A 12,378-nucleotide genomic window follows, 5' to 3' on the forward strand; every position below is an offset into this window, starting at 1 on the left:
TATATGTGTGTGTGTTTTTATATACATACAGCCACATATATATATGTGTGTGTATATATATGTGTGTGTTTTTATATACATACAGCCACATACAAACTATGTATCTATATATACATGAACACATGCATATATGTGTGTATATATATAGGAACACTCTGTCCAGAGCAGCTTACATCTTATAAAGCTTTCATTCAAAGTGATTTCTCAATGTTTTATATGATAAGAAAAGCAATTAATTAGCTAGCGAAGCAAAACAGCCTTGCAGATAAGCCTTCTTAGGCTGTGTGTACGTATAATGAGTTGAGAAGATCTGGATACGTGGTCTTCATGGAACACTTAGTATGTAGTTTTAGTGGTTATAGCTATCTGAAGTAGGCAGATAAATTTTGCACGTTCATTAGCTTATGATGTATTTGTTTGAACATGCTTGTGATTTCTGATCATTACTTGATCTTTCAAAGGAAATTGAAATGAAAGCCTAATCCCTTTTTACTGAAAACTTGGAAGCATTTCATTGATGTCATACTTATATGGTAAAATGAAAAGTCTCTTTTCTGCTTTGAGAATGGATGGCGAGTAATGCCTATTAATTTTTTACCCTGTCTGATTTTTTTTTTTTCCTTTTCACCTCATATTAATTTAAATGGTACCAGTGTCTTCAGAGTTGTCATATGGAACTCTCATTTTCCTCACTTGTTAATTCCTTGTGTTATCTCTGCCAACTGCTCTGGGGGAGGTGTTGATTAAACCTAGAATTTGATTTAGTACTGCCATTCCTCTTTGGGGGGGTGGGGAGTTCTGACTTCTTTTTAATCATAACATCGTATTTTTTGTATACTTTCAATCTCAAAATCATTTGGGTTTTTTGAGTGTTCTTTACGTTTACTTTGAGTAATAGTATTCTGATACGAGGATCATCTTCCTGGGGTCCTGCCTAGAGTAACAAGGTTCTGCTGGTTCAGCTGGAGCTCTGCAGAGTTCCTGTCGCTGTGTGGCTGCTTGCATTGCTGTAATGCAACGGCATCCACGCTGGAAGAGATGGTGTTGCAGAAGATCATGTATAGGGCAGATAGGAATCCAGAGCATCCTACTGATGAAACTGCTGTCCCTACAGCATGTCGATACTAGTGTTGTTCTTGGTGGCATTTTGGCAACTGAGGGCTTTTTTCATTCAGGGAAGAAACTTCCCCCCTGCTCCACCAGGCCGCGCAGGCTGAGTTTTGCTGACTTGTATCAAATTTGTATGTGGGTTTGTACGAACTGAAGTAGCCTGTCCATTGACACAGCTCTGCCATTCAGCCAGGTGCAAAGCTAAAGAATTAACCTGAAAAGTGGTTAATTTCCAACAACTTTGTGCAATATTGTTCTATCAAGAGAGACATCAATTTGTCTTTTTTTTTCTCTACTACTTCTCTGAGTTTTTTTCCACCTCCTCAGTGGTGGGGAATGGCTGTGTGCATATGGTTGTAAATACTATGTTTATCTTAAAATGTAGATTCTTTGGAACTTTTTGTTATAGACTACAAAATGGACTTTCTAGTAAGTCTACATAAAGTTCCTTTAAACAATTGAGTTGACAGGCTCAAAGACATATGGGCAAATTTAATGGTGGGTTTGGGTCAGATGGAGAAGCATGGTTCTGTGTCCTCCCTCATTTCTTGCCTTATGCTCCTTTATACCTAGCATCAGGTCTGCCAAAGGTTCTGTGTGGCTACTTTAAAATCAGTTTTTCTAGTACTGAAGTTCACTGATTTTTTTTTTTTTTTTCTTTTTTCTGTCACCTATAGCATGTTTTACAAACACTTCATACCTATGCTGGAATAGCTCGCTTTAATGAGCATTACATATTTCTGTTATCTGCTCAGCCCTTACATTCTTTAATTCCCTCATAAATCTTGAGGACATGGTGACTTACTGTTAGTTAATAATTATTTTTTTTTTCTTCTCTTCTTTTGACATGTTGATCCTGACAGTAGATCATCTTAGTCTATCTCGAGCTTATCTTTTGCCAGCATCCTGTGTGGGAGAGGCTCTTCCAAAGAAACCTATTTTTGCTCTCTCAGCTATTATTATCTAGTTGCTAGTATCAAATTTAATTGCACCCTTCCATTTTTGTGCATGAGCTCTTATGATTTTTCTTATTATTTTGATACATTTTTCCGATCTGATACTCTCTGCTCTCCTAAAGTTTTGTTTTGTTTTGTTTTAAATCTGCTGTCATTTATTCTGCTTTCTGTTTCTTTACCCAGGCTTGGATTCACATTTTTCTGGGATATGCTCATTTGGCCTGTGTAACCTCACGAAAATGTTACCATTTAAACATAATGACTCTTTTCTTCCCTGGCTTCCTGTTCCCTTTCCTTGCGAAGTGGTATGTATACCTTCTGCAACTTCAGACTCAGCTGGGAGCTAAACATGCAGCTTTTAATTTCCTCTCTCTCCTTGAATTGAGGATCTTTTGGACTGGCGGTGTCTTAATCACCATTTCTGAAATGCAACGGCGTGGTACTAGTTTTCGTAGGGTTCCTTCCCTGAGTGTGATGAACTTGGTTGTGTTATGGCCACTGTCATTTAGCAGTGATCTAATGCAAACAGTAAACTGACTTTCCAACATAGTACTAAGATCACTCTAGTGAGGAGCAGGGGAAAAGCTTAGTTTCTTATTTCCAGGTAAAGAACAAACATGGAATGAAAAATGTCCCTTGGCATGTCCTGCTGCATTTCAAAGGCTAAAATGAAATGTAGATTCTCCTTTGTCAAATTAAATTCCTCTTGCGTTTGGCATGGTATTCCCCTTACTTCCTTCTCTAAACAGAATTGGCTTGACTCTTCCCCCTTTTCTACAGTAACTGTGTGATTCCTTGTTTAGTTTGTGGGAATTGCAAGAGCTCTGATTTTTCCTGAATTAAAGATGCCAGATTCATAGTGACTTCTTCTCCTTCCTGTTGTTCCTCCCCTCCTCCCAACAGCCACATACAAACTTTTTTTGGGGGTGGTTTGTTTTTATTTTCCCCTGCGAAAAGACTTCTCCTCATCAATCTTCATGGCAACTTATGGTTCCTCATATACAGAGTGCTTCAGCTGACTTCAAATGTAATGCCAGTGCCATTTTACCAACTAAAGGAGTAAGGAAGGCTGGACCCATAGTATAGCGTGCTCTTCGCTTCTGTATCAGCTGTCTTCCCTTCATTTGGGGAGCATGATTCTCTAAATTCCTTCTTGATAGGTTTCCATTTTGAAATACACTCTGTCCGGAATGACATGGCATCTCTGCGAGCATAACATTGTTATGAAACACTAAGCACAGAGAACTGGTTATCAAAATACTTGTTTCTTCATTTTTTTTTAAGGTCACTGTTGTGAAATGGAATGATTAAGAAGTGTTACTCCAGAAGTAGAGAAAAGGTATTGTAGATTGCATCTTTTTTCTGCAAAAAAACAGTGCTGTCTTGAGACCCAGTTACTCAAAAACAAGTTGTAATGAAAGTATACTAAAATACTCTGCTTTAGCTTGGTTGTATCAAATACTTGGTAGAACTCCAAAGTGGTAAATAACTCAGTTACTTTCTTTATGGACTACTAATCTTGTTTGCTTTGGCATCTAAAACCAAAGATGCAGCTTATTTTTACTTAATACACACTTTTTTTAGAGTATCCCTTCCATGCAGTAATACAGATATTTATTACAGAACCCAGGAGGCCAGTCACAGACGATGGACTCTGCTGTGTTTGGAGAGGAGTGGTGTTCACCTAGGCAATTCTGGTCGACATAATAGTCTTAGTACTGATGCCAAAGTCCTTGTAGACATTGTGGCAAAGTAGTGGTTTTGAGGCAGTGTTTGGAAGGCGTGTGAGATAGGTAAGGGTCTCATGTGGTCTCATCTGGCTTAAGAAGAAAATAAAGATGCATCTGGTCAAAGGAACAGCTCTGGAAAATTTGCTGCAGTGTTCTGTGTAGGTGTGAGCAGCATAGTCAAGGCCGAAGGAAATGTTACTGTGCTACTAGCAAAAAGAGATCGTGTGCCTAGGTGAGCGTTTTTTATCCATCTACGTTGTTTAAATTGTCTTAATACCAAGTGGAAAAATAGGCAGGATACAACTCTAGCTTTGATGTAGAAGTCTAGGGAGAAATCCATCATGAGATGAAGTAAGTTGATGGGAAAGGGGAATGCAAAAAGGGGAGCCTCTCAGCTGTAGCAGATTTTTTATTTCCTTCGGGAGGGTGCTAGAGATGAGTGAAACATGCAGTGACTTGATTTGTAGGTGAAGCCATTAGCTAGTGACACGTTTCTCTAGATTGGCCATTAGTTAATCATGTTTTCTTTCTGTCACCGTTTTTATTGCAATGTGTGGTGGTTAAAATCCAGAAGAAAGTGTAGTAACGTCTTAAGTTGCCTGTCTTTTCAGTTACTTCTGTTAACAGCAAGAATTTATTTTTGTTGATGACTGCCAACAGTTGGCATGCACAACATGATATCTTCAAAGTAAGTCTTAAACAAACAAAACCACCTTTCTTCTGTAACTTCTGGTGTTAATTTCTGTGTTTCTATTTTTTTTCTCTTGAGACTGTGTTACAAGCAGTGGTTGTTTCCTTAATGGATGATTAGGTTTGCTGTGGAGGTTTTCACAGATTGACACCTCGCCTCGTCTTAGACTGCTGTCTCAAAATTTCAAAGTGATGGGAGGTGGTTCCTGACAGTACCCAAAACATAGTTCATGTAAACTTGTTTCTGCTCCAGCAGGACACATCCCTTTGACTGCTGTTGTTACTGTGTTCTCTGGGAACTTGGTGAAGTAGTGCACGTGTGTATTAAACTGAGATTTGCTTTCAGAGCTTTTGGGGTGGTATTTTAGGAAACTCAAAGCTACAACAAATTGGCAAGTTTTCTGATTGAGTTTTCAGATCTGACTGTGTGTTTAAAAGGCCCATCAGGTGCTCATATGTAATGCTGGGGTTTCACCGAACTGTTTGTATAGGATGCCACAAATTCATTTATCTCTTAGTGTGGCTGTCAACCTCAAACAATTTAGCTATGTTTATAGTTTTATAACGGATTAAGTAACTCTCATCTGGATTCAGAAATTAAAATTGAAATGCAATTGATCACGATAATACTATAAATAAGGTAACAAAATTACCAGACCTTCCAGGCGGCTTAGTGTCTTGTTCTTTATGGTTTAGTTGAAACCTGTGAAGCATAAAAGGTGGCCCAGAGTTGCTCTTCTCCTTCCTAATTATTCAACTTTAAGGTTTTCTTAATTGTTGTGAGACAACCAAAGGATGCCTATCTCAGTAAACCTGATGGAAGTGTTACCTCCAGGCTCTTTGCATGTTGGCTGCTCTCTTTGTAAAGTTCTGAATGCTTCTGCTATGGTGGATGCAACACACTATTCCTGCTTGGGACATCAGTAGTCTAGAGATGGATTTTGCAAGTTTGTCTGTGTCTGAAACTATTGGTAATCTAATTGCTGGGTTCAGACATGGAACTTGCTCATTAGAAAAGCTTTCTCGTGGATAAACCTGATTACATTTAAATGTCTGAAAAGAGCAAGGGTTGGGTGGAGTACCGTGGGAATTGCCTTTAGCCTTGCTGGATGGATAGACAGTCTGTGACAGGCCCCAGGAGGATCTGGTAGTGCCTTAAAAATACTAAAAGAAGGTAGACATATTTAAATTCTTAGTCTGGTCCTCTGTGATCATTTATCCCTAAAAAGAAATGTGAATTCTAAGTCAGTAAATCATTTACTTGGCGTCAGTTGTCCACCAAAAGAGTTTTGGATATCATTATGGTTTTGTCAAAATAGAAATGTGCTAAAAGATACTTACCTAGACTATTCAGCATCCTGTGTGGGAGCCACTGCTTTAAGTCATGGGAGTTATATACAGTAGTAGGTACAAAATGTAGTGAAGGAGTGGGCCGTTTTATTGCACATCTCTCTCTGCTGAGTGGTGACAGTGCGAGTGTTTTTTCAGATGTTCTTGGAGCTGGTGAGCTTTGTCTGTTTACTCCTTTCAGAAGAATCACCTCAAATGCCTTTAAGTAGCTAATGTGGAACAGGATTGTGCTTTTCTGTGGTTATAAGCTCAGGTGCTGGTAGTAAAGGTGTTTCCCATGGGTAGGCAGAAAGAGAAGCTGATGTTCCTGGGTAGATCTGTACCACTTGAATTGCTGTCTGGGGCAGTTTCCCTTGGGAGTCCTTTTTGCGTTTGAGGGGCTGAAGTACAGCAAGAGAAATTTTCTTCCCTGCTGTTTTCCTCATTCCGGTCTACCTGAAGCAGAGAAACCATGGCTCCAAAGCTGTCATTAAGCTTCCTAAGAATACTTTTATTAATTGTAATTGTCTGTACAGTATAGTTTGACAAGATTAGTGAAGCATGGAGAGCACTTCCTGCTGTTAGGCTTGAAGTTTTTCTTTTAATGACAAAGTTCTTTGGATTTGGCACGGTCTGTCTGCTGCAAACTTCTGAAGTACAAACAGCGATGACCTGGCAAGCAGCACAGCACTGGTAAGAGGATATTTTGGCCAAGGACTCGCAGCCAAGCTCTTACCTTTTTGCATAAGATTTTCTTTAACAGGAGTGCAAAGCAGATGGGATCGTGGTTAAATAATTATTCCTCGATTGAGCGAGTACTTCCCCGAGGAAGGTGCTTATGTGAGGAACGTCCCTATCATGCTGTGTAAGAACAAGGATGGTGTGCTGAGACTGTGTGAGCAATCATCATGTTGGTGCTTTCTCATACTTGACTCTACAGACTTGTGCTGAAAGGAGTTATTAACTTTGAGTTTGACCTTAAACACACTAAAAAAACTACAGCGATCGGGCATAAGGGGCAATGGTGCACTTCGAAATGTGCCATGGGGCTTTGGATCTTTAGACCCAGGCAGCAGGCACCATTCGTTTGTACCATCAGAGCAGAAATTCTTTGTGGACAAGTCCCCCTTTCCCATCCAAGCAGTGGATGCTTTGTTTAAAGCCAAAGGTGTATCAACTCCTGGGGACAACTGTAGGTTTTGTGGATTAATATCTGATGGCCAGGTTCATCTTCTTGGGGCACTAGGGTATTTTTCCTCTCCTTCAGTTATTCCAGCATACTTCTCACTCAACTCCATAAACAGACCACCACTGCTGTCTGCAGCAACTTCTGTGTGCTCGTGGTAAGATTATTTTCCATTCCTTATGCTGTCAGTGTGTTTGAGCAGAAGTAATAACTCAAGCTTAAGAGATCATCTGCTTTCTCTGGTGTTTGGTACTGTAATGGCACACAGCAGCAATTGCAGAACCAATCATTCTGGACGTGGCAGTGAGGGGGATAGTGCAGATTGAGATGCTCAGCCTAGTCCATCTGCCCTACGCTGTGAAGTGCCATGGAGAAAGTGTTTAGCCGGGGTATAGAAAGCTCTGTAGCCATGCCGTGGGGTGAGCCTGCATGAATAAACCCACCTTTCTATCAAAGCTAGTTTGAGCACCAAGTTGGTGGTTTGGTTCAGAGCTAGCTGGCGAGTCTCAGATATAAGCATCTTCTCTGCACACTGTCTGTCCCTGCACTGAAGCATGCTCAATGCCCATGGAATATCAGGAGAATTTAGCTGCCAAACACATTTAAAAAAAAATAAATCCCTGCAGCTTCTTGCTTTTTGACTAAAATTCAAGTATATGGTCATAGGCATACCAAAAGTCATACCTTTGATGCCAGGTGGTCTCCCTGCCAAACCTAAAGCTGGTTCTCAAGAAGATCTTATGTGGTTATGCTTTCAATAGAGTGCCAGAAAGCTGAACCTTGGCAAAACTATGCTTTAAACTGATGGTGAGAACAAGATTAGGAGAAATGTTTTAGTCTTGGATAGGCATTGTAGCTACAGGTAGACAAGATACATTTTCTTTTAGATCTAAGTCATAGGTTTTTTTATTTTGCCTGTTCCAAAGCAGTCTAAGCCAAATTAAAATTTGGATGTTCCAAAAAGTTATTTGGATTTGTGCTTGACTTTCCCCAGCTCCCAGGTTATGGACTATTTGATTTCAGAAGTGTGTGCCTAGGCATTTACTGCTCTAGCTTGAGCCTGCTGGTGCGGCTGCAGAGGAAGAAGTCTGAAGGGGGTGGGAGGAGTGCTTCTCCTTCCCCTCTTTCCTGGTGACCTCTGCTTCTGTGGTTGCGTTAAACTCTTTTCCTGCACATTTTGACCTGTGCTATAATCCTGTCAGAGAGGGCAATTGCAGTCAGGGATGAAGTCTTTTCTGGAAGAGATTTCTCGCCTAAGTCTGTGCATCTGAAACACTTTTGGCATTCATTGGTAGTAACTGGCTTCTCTCAGGTGTCTTTTTGCCATGACTCCTCGTGCTCTGTGGTTCAAGCCACCAGGGTCAGCCTTTTCATGCTACTCGGAGTTCCCGTGGAGAAGCTAAATTGCATACACCACTCTAGGTGGCAAACTAGCTAGCTAACGTTTCTTTGCAATCCAAATAGAATTAAAAACCAAGCAAACAAAAAACCCATGTAACAAACACATTGACTCTATCTATCACTGTCGTGACTTTGTAAAGGCAAGTGTGTCTAATCTCACCTACGATCTTTGTCACTGATACCTTTAAGTCAACTTGGAACTGAAGGAAAAGAAAATTGATTTTAAAGTAAAAAACAATTTTCTATGAAAGCTACTTCTCGTAGCTTTGTAGAATGAAATCTAGTTCTATCATTTTTAGTAATGTGGTACATTTTTATTGTAGCTGGAAATGGTCAAAGTTTTTCAGTAGCCTGAAAAATAGTTTTAAGGAAACTGTCATTTTTGCATGGGTTTTTTGTATGTGTGGGTTTTGTTTTGTTTTGTGGCTGTTGTTTGTTTTTTGGGTTTTTTTCCCCAGAAAATACAAACATTTTTTCAGACAGGTTATAAGAAAAGTTTGTAAGGAGAGGGATTTTTTTTTTTTTTTCTTTCTGTTTAAAGTGACTAGTTTTGGGGAAGACAGGCAAGGCTTCAGGAACACAAAGCCTACTTGAAGCCTGAAACAAAAGCAGTGAATATAAAGCTAAATCTAGGTCAAGTTTGAGCTAATAATAATAAAAAACAACTTGATAATCCAGAGAAAAGTTTGTTTATGGGAAAAATGTACCACAAATCTAGTAACTCTGTGATGACTCCAGGATTTTCTTGTTTTGGTATTAACTCCAAGGGTTCGGAGAGAGGGGAGTGTTCTTTCTTTGAGGGTATCTTTTAGGTTTCTTTCTGTCTTGTGTTGGGTATTTTCAGTGGTGTGGCTTCAGCCAGAGAGTTTCCACGAGGAATGTGATTCATTGGGTAATTTATGACATACTTCGGGATGTGCTTTGGACTTCTTCTTTTCCTGTTTGGGAAGAGGGACAGGCTGGGTGTTGAGATGTTTCGGAAGCCTTGGCTTTTGTTTCTGTGTCATGGTTTGGTTCTGTTTCGCATCCGTCTGTGTGAGGAAGGGCTTGTGCATTCTGGAGTTCATGCCCTCCCTCTCCTTATCGCTCCATATTAACTGGTCTCATAAGAGATGTCACTTCTCCCTGCGAGACTTGCCTTTCCTGTATCCTTGGGCAGTTGCAGATACAGCAGTAATAGTGAGGATCTGTTGGATATGTAGTTCTTGTGAACCACGTCTGTATGTTTTCTTCCATAGAGTAGCTGGAATTTAATGTGGTGCTGGAAATGACCGTGAGATAACGTGTCTTTTCCTGAGACAGAGTGGGATGCTTTTCTAACCATGTTAAGTATTTATGCGATAGCATTGTTCCATGGATGTATAATATAGGTTTGAACATGCTGACATGATAGTTTAAAACAAACAAACAAAAACCAAATAAAAATAGCTGTACCAGTTGGGAAACACAGCATCACGAACAAGAGAGTGGGAGAGTCTGGGCTAGTATTATATCTCTCATAGTGTAGCCCCAAGAGAAATGCTTTAGCAGCATATAAATGGTCACCCTTTTTTTCCTCTTTTGCTTCTGCTCCAGCTGAGTTTTTGTGAGGTAGAGTTTCTGTGACGGCTGCTACAGTAGGAAACGTAGATTGACTGCAGTTAAGATGCACACAGTGTTAAGTATAGATATTTAGCAACGGGCATAAACATGAGTTAAATGGTAAGAATTAGGATTGCTAAGAACGAGCTGGCAGATGGCCATTTTCAAAGTCACCTGTTGTGGGGGTTTTTTACCTACTGCTGTATTTTTAGATGGTTTTCCTTTATTCCTACCTGAGATTTTTTTTATGCCTTCAAGTTAGAGAGGAGCCACACAAAATGCTGATTGGGCCCATTTGAGAGGATGAAAAACAGTGGAGGGAGAGGTAGGGTGGCACCTCAGAGTGGGTCTCCTGCTGGCAGGTGAGAAGTGGAAGGGACTAATTACTGCTTTTAAAATCTCTCCTTTAACTCTTTCAGTTTAATTTTGCCATTCAAGCAAAACAAGCAGCAGTGGTGGTTCAAACAGCTGCTTCACTTGGGACTGGTTAAAGATGTTTGCAAAAGCTTACTGCTGGGTCCAAGGCTCATCCGAAGTTTTGTAGCTGGACACACAACATCCTTGTGCTTCACAAGTTGTCGTCTTTGCTAGCATGCTTAAAAACCCCACAGCAAGTTTTGTGTCAGAAATAATAATGAAAAGATCACTTTTGATGTTCAAGGAAGGTATGCAGACAGATTAGCTTCTCTATGTGAGTGTGCTTTGGTTTTTTGGGGTGGCTGCATAAGAAGCATTTCTGTAGTAAGTCCCAATTCAGTGGGATGATATGCATCCTCCAGAGTTAGCTGAATTTGGGTAGAATACAGGGACATTTAGGATTTCTTTAGATCGGGTAAGGATGGGGAAAGATCATGGAGTCATAGAATGGTTTGTGTTGGAAGGGACCTTTGAAGATCACTTAGTCCAGCCCCCCTGCTGTGGGCAGGGGACATCTTCCACTAGATCAGGTTGCTCAAAGCCCCAGCCAACCTACCCTTGAACACTTCCAGTGATGGGGCATCCACAACTTCTCTGGGCAACCTGTTTCCAGTGTCCCACCACACTCATTGTAAAAAAAATTCTTCCTTATGTCCAGTCTAAACCTACCCTCTTTCAGTTTAAAACCATTGTCCCTTGTCCTGTCACTACAGGCCCTGGTAAAAAGTCTCTCTTCATCTGTCTTTCATCTTAAAGCCCCCTTTAAGTATTGAAAGGTGGATTGAATTAGTTCAAAGCATCTGTTTCCCCACACCTTTTAATGGGCAGTTCTCTTCTGGATGTTGTCTAAAGAAGGTGAGGCCTAAAATGGTAACCTGAATATGGCCACATGTTCTTAAACTATTAGTCAGTAAAGTTTTTAAAAAAAAAAAAAAAAAAACAAAACAAAAACCAAACCAAAAAAACCCCCCAAAGTATGGAGCTGGTGCCGTATTTGAAGGGAAGCCAGTGTAACTCCCTTGAAACTGGAGTGGCATGCCTGAGTCAGTGAAGTATGAGCTAAGAATCTGGCAGAAGCCTTTTGCACAAAGGAAGGCTGAGAGAGTCTCTCAGGAAGCCTGTACGCTGCTAAATGTGGCATGTTTCAACATGAGACTGACATCATTGTGAGTTCATAGTAGTGAAAGAACAAAGTATCAGCCACAAATTAGACTGACCTAATTTTTAAGTCACTTCTAAAAAGTTAATAGCACAGTGTGTTGCTTGTGCAAGCTGTTTATTTCTATCCCAACCTCTGACTACTTAATTTAAAGTACAAGTTAACCCTCTAAACTGTCGAAGGAGTTGTTCAGGAAGGTGTGTATGTGTGTTTGAGGGGTGCTGCAGATTTCCTTCCTTGGCTCTTTTTCCACTCTGACCTCAATCTTCACATGAAGGAAGTGATTAAGGACCACCCATCGTATACCTTTATCCTTCAGGATCAGTTTCCTGGAGGTAAAAACCTCAGGATTGCGTACCAAAACCTAACTCGTTCCTATGGGCTGCTCACATGCAGACTGGAAGTCTGTCTGAAAATGATCAGAACACTTGCCAGCAGTATCAACAGGAATTTATGTATAATCAGTAAGTTATTATAAGACTAATCAGTATTATTTATTGATGTATCCATGATCGTTGACAAATAACTGGTGCTTCTCCCATTGCTGAATATCTAAGAAATACCAGGATCTTGCAGTTTGCAGATGATATACTTCTTTTCAAATATTTTAGTTGGCTCTGCATGCACTGAATGAAGTTGATCCATTCTGTTGATACGTTACCTCAGTTATTGCAGAAGTATATTGAACTCTCCTAGCTTGGGATTACTTTGACAACAATCAGTGCCTTTCTGGTTGTTTTTTAAAGGACTATGTAAAACAGAGGACATCTACAAATTCTGGAGAAATGCAAAATCTTGTTTATAGATTGTATGGAGCTG

At 40.2% G+C, this 12,378-nt stretch overlaps 1 protein-coding gene across 1 annotated transcript in view; it reads left to right on the forward strand.

Moving 5' to 3' along the window:
• Nucleotides 1-2,348: 2,348 nt before the first annotated feature.
• Nucleotides 2,349-12,378, forward strand: part of DUSP16 (dual specificity phosphatase 16) — a 57,310-nt gene continuing 47,280 nt past the window's right edge. Inside the window, exons 1-2 of the mRNA XM_009321012.1 lie at nt 2,349-2,371; nt 3,351-3,405. The gene's annotated coding sequence lies outside the window, so the exon portion shown is untranslated. The remainder of the gene's footprint in view (nt 2,372-3,350; nt 3,406-12,378) is intronic.

Source organism: Pygoscelis adeliae, unplaced genomic scaffold (genome assembly GCF_000699105.1).
Source record: "Pygoscelis adeliae isolate BGI_AS28 unplaced genomic scaffold, ASM69910v1 Scaffold443, whole genome shotgun sequence".
NCBI lineage: Eukaryota > Metazoa > Chordata > Aves > Sphenisciformes > Spheniscidae > Pygoscelis > Pygoscelis adeliae.